At 41.6% G+C, this 13,655-nt stretch overlaps 1 long non-coding RNA gene across 1 annotated transcript; it reads right to left on the reverse strand.

The window, feature by feature from the left end:
• Positions 1-10,805: 10,805 nt before the first annotated feature.
• On the reverse strand, positions 10,806-13,269 carry LOC117674869 (uncharacterized). Its single transcript, XR_004594025.2, has 2 exons — positions 13,164-13,269; positions 10,806-11,039 (listed from the first exon to the last, which is right to left on the reverse strand). It is a non-coding gene; the product is annotated as an uncharacterized LOC117674869 (long non-coding RNA).
• Positions 13,270-13,655: the final 386 nt, after the last annotated feature.

Raw genomic sequence — 13,655 nt, forward strand, 5'->3', positions numbered from 1 at the left:
TGAAAAGCAAGGATTTAAACAAGGATTGTGGAAACAGTCCAGTAAAGGCCGGTAGATCTGGGGGAAGGTTTTCATCCTCCGATAAGCCGGAATCACTATAGTCAGCATTAGACAGAGCGGAATGGTGGCTCGTGTGGGAGCACGAAGGAGATTCAGGAGCCCTGGCAGACAGATCCTCCAGCATACGTGGCCGGTCAGGAGAAACAGACCGCACAGAACCAGAATTGCTGGAAGGGCAAAAACCAGCTGCCAGCGACTTTTGGACTGCTGCCTTAATGAGCCATTGTAGCTGATCTGGCAGAAGATGACAGGAGAGAGGCTCACTAGGAAGACAGGTGCCAAAGGTAGCGTAGAGGACCCTTGCTCCACTTCAGGGTGTGCAGGGGCAGAAGGTGCAGACAAGCCAGAGCCCCAGAGATTGGAAGTGGAAATGGCAACAGGACAATCCCGAAGGGAAAGCTGGTCCAGAGTAGGAGGACGAGGGTCCCTCACAGGGTCCAAGGCCTCGGTAGCCCCAGAGGTCTGCGCTGCAGCTGACAAGAGATGGGCACTCGCTTTGTCGCAGAGTTTAGTTAAAACTTTATCTCTGCGCTTTTCCATCTTGGAAGAAGCCCTGCCATGCTTGTGAAAATTGTGGTGGGAGCATGAAGGCTGAGAAGCCAGAGGATGCTCAATAGAAGCTTGGCTTGAAAGCAGATGGGTAGCAGACAAATTGTCTGATTGGCCATGGTCCTTAGAGCCAGCCGTGCAACCATGCTTTGATTTAGATGATGCCTTAGGCATAACAGTAGGAAAGTGCCAAGCGAGAGCAATCACCGTCCAAAAGGAATACAGCGATCAATGGAGCGGTGGGGGGGGGGAGAGCGGAAACTCCACAAATAGCCTTAGTGTCAGACAAAAGAGGAGGAAGGCAAGGGAGCGCGAAAGCTCCACAAAATGGCCACCGCACCTCAGGAAAGTCCTCCAAAATGGTGGCCGTCACCATCGTCACTAACTGAATCGTCACCGAAGAAGCCGCCCAGAAGTCAGTACCCGGGAGCGCGAGGCTCCACAAACGATATCCCTCAGTTCATTGCCGCCGGAATCATGGGTGCATAAAGCTTCCCCGAGCCGAATCTCAGCTGATTGTTGGCCTCTTTATAATAAGGAAAGCAGCTTCCATGCAAAGGCTAGGCACCCGGAGCAGCGCTCTGGAACGGGCAGCCAAGCCACTAAATACAGTCTCTGGCGGCAATAGCGGAATGCAGGCAGGGCTAGTGAGAAGTTGAAACAAAAAGCTGAAGTGACAGCAGCTTCAAATGGCAATCCGGGAGGCAAAATGGCCACCACCGCTCCTTCGGCGTGAAAAATGGCTGGCTAGCAGTCCTGATAGATGACCGCAATGTCAGCTGGGAAGGGGCTAACTCGATGAAAACAGTGAGAAATACCCAGCCACCAGCACCACGCACTGCTACACCCCCGAGGGGCTCCCAGAAAGAATAAAACACTCGAGGCACTAGTTAGTGACAGTCCTGATTAAAACTCAACAATTACTCACAACACAGCAAATAAACAGTCCAAGGCAACCAGAGTCCAAAGGATGAAGAATAATTCATAGTCAAACAAGCCAAAGTGAGAAAAAGCCAGAAAATCAGTTCCAGAAGACAATTTTGAAAAATAGGGAGAACTAGAGACCCACACGCCCATCCAAACTGAAGGACTGAGTCAAAAGCTGGTCTGCCCGGCAACAAGGGCGGGACTTAAACTTATTGATAGACTCAGTCCTTCAAGCTGATTGGGCGAGTACTACCCATACTGGCTGCTGTCTCCACCCACAATGGAGAAAGAATAGTGGAAGCTTGGAACCAACTTCCAGTGGAGGTAGTGGGTCAATCATAAGTAACCGAGTTTAAACATGCTTGGGATAAACACATAGCATCATTCAACAAAACTTAAAAAAAAATAATTACAAATAATACATACATAAATTAAAAAGAAAAGAAAAAAACCCTCAAAAGACAGAAACAATGGACTACTAGGTCTTTTTCTGCCATTAGTTTTCTATGTTTATATATATTTCTAACTTGAAAATCAGCACTATTTTTGTACTGCTTTGTTGGTCCTTACAAATATATTGCCCTCCTACAAACGGAAAAGTTGGTTATTTGTACGATTTATGTATTGCTTGGTTTTAGTTGACTGTAAGGTAACAGAGTCTAATAATAAACAATGATGATAAATAATATAAAATCAAATTAAATTAATAAAGCTGAAGCTGGGACAGTTGTCTCCCCTGTCAAAGCATAAGTCTGAAAGGTACTGCTTAACTATTTAAACCGCTCTGAAAACTTTCTTGAAAGGAATGCATTAGATATCCCTAATAAAACACAAGTTAAAATCATGTTATGTGGTTTTACAGAATTTTCAGCATATTCTTAGTGGCAATGAGTCTGGAAAAAACTCAGAAACAGGACATGATTTTTTATTTATTTATTAAGTTTCTATGCCACTCATTTCCCCTACAAGAAGACTTCAGGTGGCATGATGGAGATTAAAAGGTAAAAGGTAAAGGTTCCCCTTGCACATATATGTTAGTCATTCCCGACTCTAGAGGGCGGTGCTCATCTCCGTTTCAAAGCTGAACAGCCAGCGCTGTCTGAAGAGATGTCCGTGGTCATGTGGTCGGCATGACTAAACACCAAAGGCACACGGAACGCTGTTACCTTCCCACCAAAGTTGGTCCCTATTTTTCTGCTTTCATTTTTACGTGCTTTCGAACTGCGAGGTTGGCAGAAGCTGGGACAAGTAATGGGAGCTCACCCCATTACGTGGCACTAGGGATTCGAACCGCTGAACTGCTGACCTTTCGATCGACAAGCTCAGCGTCTTAACCACTGAGTTACCGCGTCCCCATATGATGGAGATTTGCCATCCTCAGACAAGGAAACTTGGAGGTTTTCTTTCCATCCGTCTCTCTAAGAGCAAGAGATAAACCTTATAATTTTCCTTTTTAAAAAAACTGTCTGCGTTCATAGCTGCTGTCATAATATAAAACGCTGAGAAAAGGAAAATCAGATTTCCATCCTGCTCATCAGGGTTGGATAACAAAGGAGTAAATGCCAACAAGGTTTCCAATTCCAGATGATGGAGGTGCTAAGAAATCAGGAAGAGATCATGCTGTTATTCCATAAGGGAGTTAAAATGCTGGCTGCCCTCAGAGAGAGAATGGTAGATCAGACGAATAAACCGCTGGATGATCTGACAAGACAGTTTCTCTGTTCCTTTGGGATGAGACTTAGGAACCCATTCTGAAATTCAAATCAGTGTTTCCCCTCCTCCCACAACTCTGCAGTGAAGAACACACTCATTTTTTAAACTAGGCTTCCTCAACTGGTTTGTTGGATTAAAATCCCATCGCCTTCAGTCAAGATAGCCATGCTGATTTAAGTATCTGGAGAGCTTCAGTTTGGAAGCTGGAAGGGTGGATTTCCAGTAGAATTCTTAGCTACTGGAATATGCTGGAACAAGCATAACATTAACAATGTTTATCTCTGTAGCTTATCTCTCTATTCCCCTAAGAATATTCTTTAAAAAGTTTGCTAGAGAACCAGTTTGGTTTAGTGGTTAAAGCATCAAGGTAAAAAAGCAGGAGATTGTGCTGCCTCACTCACACAATGGTAGGTTAAATGGTTTTTGTTGAGCTGCCCTAACCCAGAGGTCGGCAATCTTAAACATTCAAAGAGCCAATAAAGTCCTAACCGGAAGCCCCCATTCAATTCTGGAGCCAACCAGAAGTCCGATTTCCCCCATCATAATGTCCTCCTAGCGCGGCGTCCTTTTTCCTCTGCTGACTGGAAGTCCAGTTCCCCCACCATAGAGTCTCCTCCTAGCATGGCATCCTTTTTCCTCTGCCGACTGGAAGTCGGTTCTCCCACCATAGAGTCTCTTCTTAGCACACCATCCTTTTTCCTGTACCTGTCCTAACTGAAAGCCCTATCAATTGTGGAGCTGACCAGCAACAGGAAACCGTAGCAGAAGGATGAAAGAGCCACATGTGGTTCCAGAGCCACGAGTTGCTGACCCCTGCCCTAATCCAAGTATATGGTCCCCCATCTCTTGAATAACAAAAGCCCACACACACACTCTAAGTTCCACCAAGAGGAGTGATCTCAATTCCCAAAGCCAGGTGGAAGTCAGAACAAAGTTGTTCAACAAAGCAAGAGTTTCAAAGACTTGACTAAGTCCATGAGGCAAATCACTAGGTCAAGGTACAAACCAGAGGTCCAAAGTTCAACACATAGCTCAGGATGTCATTGATAACATGATGTCTGAGCTACACCTTTGAATGCATCCATTTTCTTCAAAGGTCAGATGATTTGGGATTGAATTCTAGTATTCTTGCAAGTGCTATCAGAAAATGCCCCTATATATTGATCAGCGCAGTGGAAAAGCAAGAAATCCAACATGGAACTCATATCTTTTTCTCCCATTAAATAAATGCACAATATGAATAGTCCTGATAAATCCATAACTTCCATAGCTCAGTATGGGAAACTGATTCCATCACCACCTAAACAAATGCTTACTTACATGGTGTAAGTGGATTCCCATCCCAAATTGTGTATCAGATTCTTAAAATACATTGTTTAGGGTTTGGGAGACCTTGTAGATGAGACTATCATAACCTCCTCTTTCTGTCACATAGGATAAATTCTACTGCATGAGTACACACACACACACACACACACACACACACACACACACACACACTTACATACTATATGATCGTGTAAACAATGTTTGCCCATTAAACCTTAGCTTAGCATTAGGACTCCTGTCCCAAGATTATGTTTAAAGATAGCAGAAGTGTCACCATATTCCTCTGCACAGCTCAGTCATGACCCTAATTAATATGTCTAAGTTAGACATGTACTTCTTCAAGTAATGGGTGGCTTTGTTTGGACAATTAGGCAGAGCTGACAAGAAAATTTTCCATCAAACTGGGTCATAAAAAGTACATTATTCAGCATTATTATGAGCAAAGCAGTATTTATTACCTGAACTTTACAATACAACATTATCAATCATTACCTGCCATTGAGGTATGTTAACATGAGATCAAAGGGAAAAGACCAAGTTAAACAAACAGTGATGCATAGAAGGGCTTTCTCAATGCCTCAATTTGCTGGAAGCCAGGGATGCTGAAGAGACTGTTTGATCTCAGGCCCTCTTAAGGAAAAGAGTAACCCCCAAAGAGCTTTCCTCCCTTTGTTTGCCGCCTTGGTGAGAACCCAAACTCACATGGCATTATAAAATATAGAAGCCATCCTTTCCTGAAAAGCAGCTATGAAAAGAAACAGGGAAAAGACATGCTGAGGTCACCGCCAGATGATTTGAAACTAATTAGAAAGCACAGTGAAAAATGTCAATTCTGGCGAAGATGATATTAAGGGCTGTAGCCTCACAAGCCAGTTACACTGCATTTGCCAGTTTCTGAGCCAACGGAAAATTATACCGACATAACATTTGCTGCCCTGAATCTATCCTGCTACAGGCATAATGCCAACAAATGGTTCGGTTCTTATTTCTTACAGGCAGACTAAGGACACAGATTGTCCTTTGCTTCTCCTCCCCTCTGATCAAACATCACTAGCTAACATGGAAACGTGGGATGATCATCTCATAGCATGGGGAGGATGGTGGTAGGGATGGAAGAAGAGGAATTTTGGATAGATGGCTGGACCAATCAAAACCTGCTCTGGTTTTGCCCAAGTGTTTTGCTCAGGTGCATTCAAAGAAAACTGTAGGCTAACTGATGTTAGCTTTGAATCAAATTCTTTTTAGAAATGGGTTTAGTATTGATTTAGAAGAATGTGATTTTAGAATTAAGAATTGGTTTGGAGCCCTGGCAAGGCAGGGGGATCACAAGACTGTAATAGGCAGTGAGAATAACCTTGAGAAACAGAAGAAGGAGGCAACAACCAAGACAAAACAATCAGATAAAAGAAATATGAGTCCAGGGCAGAAATGTATTTTGAGAAAGCATCATCTCAGAAATGACCCACTCTTTTTCTTCATGAAGATAAAGGGAGGGAGGGAGGAAGTAAACACATTGAAACTGTGTTGGGATAAAGGAGAAAACATTTGTATAGTTAAGGGAAACTTCAGGCTGCCTCAGGAAGGGCCTGTACATCAGGTTATGGCAGAATCACAAAGAAAAACAGCAGTGAGTGTCCTCTATGTGTAACATTATTTTCTTTCTAACTTTCTACATTTGTAAATGACTCAAATAACCAAGCTCCATTCTATTGTCATAATAGAGTTCTAGATACATTCTGGAATTGTTGCCGTAAATGGAATTAAAGTAAAATGTGACTAATATTCCACTTAGGGGCAGGCACTTCATTGTTTTGATATTTTAACCAGTAATTAGGTTTGCCAGTTTCTAATTTTTAATATTCTGGCTGGAGAAAATCAGGAATAGGTTCATGTATAGAGAGTATCATTGGCTCCAATATGCCATCATGACTCTTAATCCCAAAGTTAAAGGAGTTCTAAGCAATCTGCAAAAACTATTAGAGTTTGTAGATTTGTTTGCCATTTCTGCTGAAAACTACATAAAGTTAACAGGAACAGATTAGTGTGCATTTGACCTGGCCAAGCAACTTTTTACTGGGGATAACAGTCATACTTTAATTTTTCAGGTCCAAGATTACAAAAATTACAGAGTGATGTCTTCAGAAGAAGAGGGAGAAGTAGTTGAAATAATTAATTCCAATTTTTGAGATTTGGGAAGGGTTAGAAGAGTTTAATGCAAAAATAGAGATATGAAGGCTACAGAGGCTGAACACCTATTTACATTTATTTATTTCGCATATGGCAATGTACAAAAAGCATCAGAGACAGTAGATGTTCGGCAGCTAATGGGACCAGTGCAAGTTCCCACTGAAGTGGTACTTATTTATTTACTCACATTTTTTACATGCTTTCGAATTGCTAGGTGGGTAGGAGGTGGAGCAAATGGCAGGAACTCATCCCACCATGCAGTACCCGGATCTCAGACTCATGCTTGCTAAACATCAAGCCTACATTCTAACTACAGAGCCACCGCACCCATGACAAGATATGCAATCGTGTCACAAAAAAATAGTGATTTGTTGCTGAATTTCAGTAGCGATATTACATGCATCAGGGTGTCACTGTGCAAATGGCACAATTGTGTAACGCTCTATCAACTAATGCAAAGTAGTATTATTTGCATAATGATGTCATGATGCACATATCATGATTTGCCTCCTTGTTCCCCAAGAATGCCCTGTTGGAGCAGGGAAGTTATGGGCACCAGGGAACTGAGGCCAAGCACACCGGCCCTCAGGGTCACTGTGCTGGGGAGCCCAGTTTTACAACACTGAGTTTTTCTGATTTAACCAGTTTCTCCAATTCAGTTGATAAGTTTTTTAAAAAAACAGCTTGGAGACTGCATTTACAGTCTCCAGCAAAGTCACCCAAGAGTTTTCAAATTTTGATATGCCCTTCAAAAGAAAAACATGGGCAAGCAGAAAAGACAGTAGATATGGAAAACAATCCTTTATGATGCCCTGCAATAACATTGTCTATATTACTCAAAAGTATGGGAAGTGTGGCCTCTACAACCATACAAGAAGCATACATAGAACAACAGTTGTAAAAACTCATACGATTTTAAAAATGCAAATTTCATTTATATTAACAGACTGTAGCAAATATTGTTTAATAAACTGCAGTGATTACAATGATTGTAAATCACCTCAGTAACTACTGGTAATACCTATTTTCACAGAAGCTACTTATTTCAGTCTAGGAACCAGAAATGTATTTTTGCCTCTCTTAACTAAACGCTTCACTGACATGAAGTACATGATGAAACTAATTTGTTCCTTTCTTCTCTGGCTTTGGTCTTTAAAAGTGAAGTATAGGTTAGAGGTCATAGATTAGAATCTGAAAACAGCTTTTCGTTTTTACTCATGAGTGTAAGCCCTGGAAAACATTAAATGATATGAAAGCTTGAAAAGTTGCCAGTGGGAAATTGAATTGCTCTGACAACTCCGATACATGTTGTCATGGACCACAAAGAGTCAAGATGTGATATTATAAATGCAGCATGAAGAATTATGAGGACTGTCTGTTGGATTTGCCTGAAACCTAATTTCAAAGCCCAACTGGCTAATTAGAATAAAGCAGTCCCCATAAAACATCCACATCAGGGGGGAAATCTAAATTTTTTTGCTACCGGTTCTGTGGGCGTGGCTTAATGGTAAGGTAACTGAGAGGGCGTGGCTTGTTGGTCAGGTGGGCGTGGCCAAGTCAATGTTACTTCTTTGCTCTTTTTTAACCTACAAAACACAACACAACACAACTGGCTCATCCACAATATAAAAGCAGCTGTGCTAGACCCAAAATGGCCCCTGCAACAAGCAGGAACCTCACACAGCCACAAAAAGCCCAAAAAACCAACTTTCACACTTTACACACATAACACAACACAACTGGCTCACCCACAATGTAAAAGCAGCTGTGCTAGACACACAAAATGGCACATACAGCTTTGTGAGATTTTGTGTGTTTGTGTAGTTAGAGTGAAACACTACAGAAACACACAAAATCTCAGAAAGCTGCACAAATATTATTTTATTTTATTTTTATATAAAAGCAGCTAAATTTAAAACTTCCTAAACTTTAAATGGCTAGGTCTAAAAAAAAGAACAACAAAAAAATCCCCCAATTAACTATTTTTTTTAAAGCTCCCAAAGGGGAAAAAAACTTACCCAATAGAACAGGGGTCTCCAACCTTGGCAACTTTAAGACTTGTGGACTTCAACTCCCAGAATTCCTCAGCCGCTTTGCTGGCTGAGGAATTCTGGGAGTTGAAGTCCACAACTCTCTGCCGGCTTGATTGCAGGCAGGGAGATACAGTTGCTTGCTGATGCAATCGATTGCAGGGATTACAGCAAGGCGTTACGACCAGGCTAAGGTAAGCAAACTGAGGGGGGGAGGGATTTTTGCTACCGATTAGCAGGCAACAGCTGGGATCGTCAGAGCTTGGCTGGTCAGAGCCATTTAAAAGGAAAAAGGTTTTTTTCTTTTACATGGCTTTGGCGATCCAGGCAACTCAGCTGGGATCGTCAGAGCTGGGCTCTCAGAGCCATTTAAAAGGGAAAAAAAGGCTCTGATGATCGCACGGCTTAGCTGGGCATGGGGGGCGGGGGCAGGGATTTTTGCTACCAGTTCTCCGAACTGCCCGCTGCCATCGCTACCTACTCGCCCGAGCCGGTCCGAACCGGGAGCATTTCACCCCTGATCCACATTCTCCTGCAAAGCTTTGTGAATGAGTCAACTTCTGATACTATAGAAAGTAGACTTGAGATGGAGGGAGAGATAGATAGATAGATAGATGATAGATAGATAGATAGATAGATAGATAGATAGATAGATAGATAGATAGATAGAAATAGGTAAATATAGATAGATAGGTATAGATAGATATAGCTATAGATAAGTAGGCAGATAGAGAGAGAGAGAGAGAGAGATGAGAGATAAATATAGAGATATAGAGATAGATAGGTAGGTAGATATAGATAGAAAGGTATAGATAGATATAGCTATAGATAGATAGGCAGGTAGAGATAGATAGATAGATAGATGATTGATAGATAGATAGATAGATAGATAGATAGATAGATAGATAGATAGATAGATAGATAGATAGATGATAGATGCGTGGGTGGGTGGACGAAATCAAAATCCAATCAAAGAAAGTGAATGCCTCCCGGTTCATTTTGCAAATCATCAAAAAAAGAAAAAAAGAAAACATTTCAAGAACAAAAATCAAAATCCAATCAAAATGCTTTGGTTTTACTAGGAGATATAAATTAGTTCTACCTAAAAACAGTCAAAAAAATTAATTGAAGTTGCACACAAGGGTCATGTTAAAAGTGCTTGCTGCTTTCAGTAGAGTAGCTCATCCAAATTAAGGAAAATTAATTGTTTTAGTAGCCCACATGTGCACTTCCATCCACCTCCCTTTTCGAAATCTGGTAAGGTTTATTTTTCTGATATGTATTGGCAAATGTAGTCCAATTCTGTCCCAAAAGACAAAGATATCAGTACAGGCATTTCTATCATCAGCATTAGATAGGGATAAGCTGGCTCCAAAGTCTCGGCATTCTTTCCTCTGTATCTGAGAAAACTTGAACTATTTTAACTTTTGTGATGCTCCTGTAAATTTTTATCACCTTCTGTTGAAAAAAACGAACAAGTCAATGTTACATCCATTGATATTTTTCCATTCTAGTCAATGGGAATTACAAATGTTGAATTAGATTTGACCTAGAGGTAAAGGGGCGCGGTGGCTCATAGGTACGTGGTGGCTCCGTGGCTAAAATGCTGAGCTTGTCGATCGAAAGGTCGGCAGTTCAGCAGTTTGAATCCCTAGTGCTGCATAACGGGGTGAGCTCCCGTTACTTGCCAACCTAGCAGTTCGAAAGCACGTAAAAAATGCAAGTAGAAAAATAGGAACCACCTTTGGTGGGAAGGTAACAGCATTCCGTGCGCCTTTGGCATTTAGTCATGCCGGCCACATGACCACGGAGACATCTTTGGACAGCGCTGGCTCTTCGGCTTTGAAACGGAGATGAGCACCGCCCCCTACAGTCGGGAACGACTAGCACATATGTGCAAGGGGAACCTTTACCTTTACCTAGAGGTGAAGTAGGGAGTGTCTGATCCTGTCTGAGTTGGAGTTGCTTTTTCCAAAAAAAAAAGAAAAAAAAGCCGAATTAAGGCATACATTAAATCTTATGGCTGTTTGTTTATTCCTGCTCAAAATACTGTGAATCGTTTTTGATTTTTCCAAGAGAATCAGAGCAACTCATTCCTGACAGGCATTTGAAGTAGCTTAGGAAATGCATTTCACTATAGGACAAAACATGATTTCTTATTGCCGATGATGCTTTTCCATGGTCTGCCAAACTATTGAAGTCCTTGCCGCGCTGAAATCCTTTTCCTTTAAGCAAGACAGCATTCTAGAAATAAATTCAAGAGAAAGTTAGTCAAGCAGTCAGTGCGGCAGGCGGAGATGATGGCACCGTCTTGAAAAGATACCATCTGCTTCTGAAGCATTACTAATACTTATCGATTGTTAAAGGCATCTGGTCAACAGGAACATGAAAGAATGTTAATACACTGCAAGAGCTTTGTAATTGTGTCCTTGGGAATTATGTGATGAGTTCCAAAAAGTTCTCGACCATGAACTTCGCAACAGTACAACAAGCATAAGCAACAACAAGCCTATCTAAGTGAGAGATGAATATAACGATTAAAATGTCAATTTCATTTCCAAGAATCTTTTCCAAGACAGCTCATATAACCACATTCTTTCCTCCATGACAAGGTCTACAGCAAACATGGTTTTGCAGCAAAAGCTTATTTTTGGTCTGGCAAGTCAATAGTGAAAACATTCATTAGAACCATCCACAGTATTGTCCAGGTGCTTAGTATTTACATAAAAGCCAATGTGCAAATTCAGCCTCTGCAATAAACAACGAAGACATTCACATCCATTCGCTTCAAACAGTTGAAGGAAACTGTATGGAGTGAATTGACTGGCCCATCTAGCACTGTGATGATTAATTCAATTAACAGAAAATTATCATAGTAACAGTTGAAATGGACCTTAGAGGTCTTTTAGTCCAATCCAATGGTGAAATCCAATTTTTTTTACTACCGGTTCTGTGGGTGTGGCTTGGTGGGCGTGGCAGGGGAAGGATACTCCAAAATCTTCATTCCCATCCCACTCCAGGGGAAGGATACTGCAAAATCCCCATTCTCTCCCCACTCCTGGGGGAAGGATATTGCAAAATCTCCATTCCCACCCCACTCTGGGGCCAGCCAGAGGTGATATTTGTTTCTCCGAACTACTCAAAATTTCTGCTACCGGTTCTCCAGAACCTGTCAGAACCTTCTGGATTTCACCCCTGGTCCAACCCCCTGCTCAGGCAGGAAGCCCTATACCATTTCAGACAAGTGGTTGTCCAATTTCTTCTTAAAAACTTCCAGTGTTGCAGCATCCACAACTTCTAGAGGCAAGTTGTTCCACAAATTAATTGTTCTAACTGTCAGGAAATTTATCCTTAGTTCTAGATTGCTTCTCTCCTTGATTAGTTTCCATCCATTGCTTCTTGTCTTGCCTTCAGTTGCTTTGGAAAATAGGTTGACACCCTCTTCTTTGTGGTAATCCCTGAGATATTGGAACACTGTTATTATGTCTCCCCTAGTCCTTCTTTTCATTAAACTAGACATACCGAATTCCAGCAACCGTTCTTTATACGTTTTAGCTTCCAGTCCCCTAATCATCTTTGTTGCTCTTCTTTGCACTCTTTCTAGAGTCTCAATATCTTTTTTACATTGTGGCGACCAAAACTGGATGCAGTATTCCAAGTGTGGTCTTACAAAGGCATTATAAAATGGTACTAACACTTCACATGGCCTTAATCCTATCCCTCATTTAATGCAGCCTAGAACTGTGTTGCCTTTTTTGGCAGCTACAGCACACTGCTGGCTCATATTTAAATGATAGTCCACTAGGACTCTTAAGATCCCTCTTACAGTTACTACTGTTACCAGGAACAGCAGCTCTTCTGAACCTGAGACAAAAGGGCAATCTCTTATTACTAAAGAAGTGTTGACCCAAAATCTGAGAACTGAAATGCTATGCAGTATCAGGTCCTTCAGCAAGTGGGTATTCACCCTACCTGAAAATGCTGGAGGATAAACCTCATAAATTATTCCATAGGGAAATTATCTGCTCAAGCAATGGGTTACTGCATTTCCTAGAAAAAGGCATATTGAGAAGGCTACTTTTGTCTGGGCTCAGCTTGTTCTGGTTAGTGCTTGGATAGACCTCTCCAGAAAATACCACAACTGTAGCTTGGATTTGGAAGTCAAGAAAATCACCCAGGAGAAGACTGCAAACTGCTTCCATATTGTGGCCAAAACATTTTTCCATTAAGTCACCAGGACTCATCTTAACTTGCAGAAGTTTTTACCTTTATTATCTCTCTTTATCTCATCTATTATCTCAGATGACTTATTGGGATATACACAGTAAAATTAAGGGAGACTTAAAAAGACAATGACTCCAAACTCACAGGCCCTGGACATTCATCATAGAACTGTATCAGTAGGGAAATGCTGCTTTAGTCCATGGACAACAGCATGGATTAACACACATCCCTTGACTCTCAAGTTGGCTACCTTCTGAGATGTAACAATACATGGCTCTTTATGCAACCCATTGCTATGGTATCCATTAGTACAGATGCATACTCTACAGAAAGGACCTACTGTATTTTTCAGAGTATAAGACGCACCTTTCCCCCCCCAAAAAAGAGAGTGAAAATCTGGGTGCGTCTTATACTCCAAATGTAGCCCCGCCCACCCTCACAAACAGAGATTTCAGAGGCTGAAAGAAGCCTCTGAAAGAAGCTTCAGAAAAAAAGCCTCAGAAATGAAGCTTCAGAAAAAAAAGCCTCCAAACAGAGCTTCAGAAAAAAAGCCTCTGAAAGGCTTTTATCTAAAATAATATGGCAAGCAACAAAAGAAGAATCAGTAAAGGCTCTAATCAAACTATGCTAACAAAT

The sequence above is a fragment of the Pantherophis guttatus genome, chromosome 1 (assembly GCF_059756535.1).
Source record: "Pantherophis guttatus breed Tessera chromosome 1, ASM5975653v1, whole genome shotgun sequence".
Classification (NCBI taxonomy): Eukaryota; Metazoa; Chordata; class Lepidosauria; order Squamata; family Colubridae; genus Pantherophis; species Pantherophis guttatus.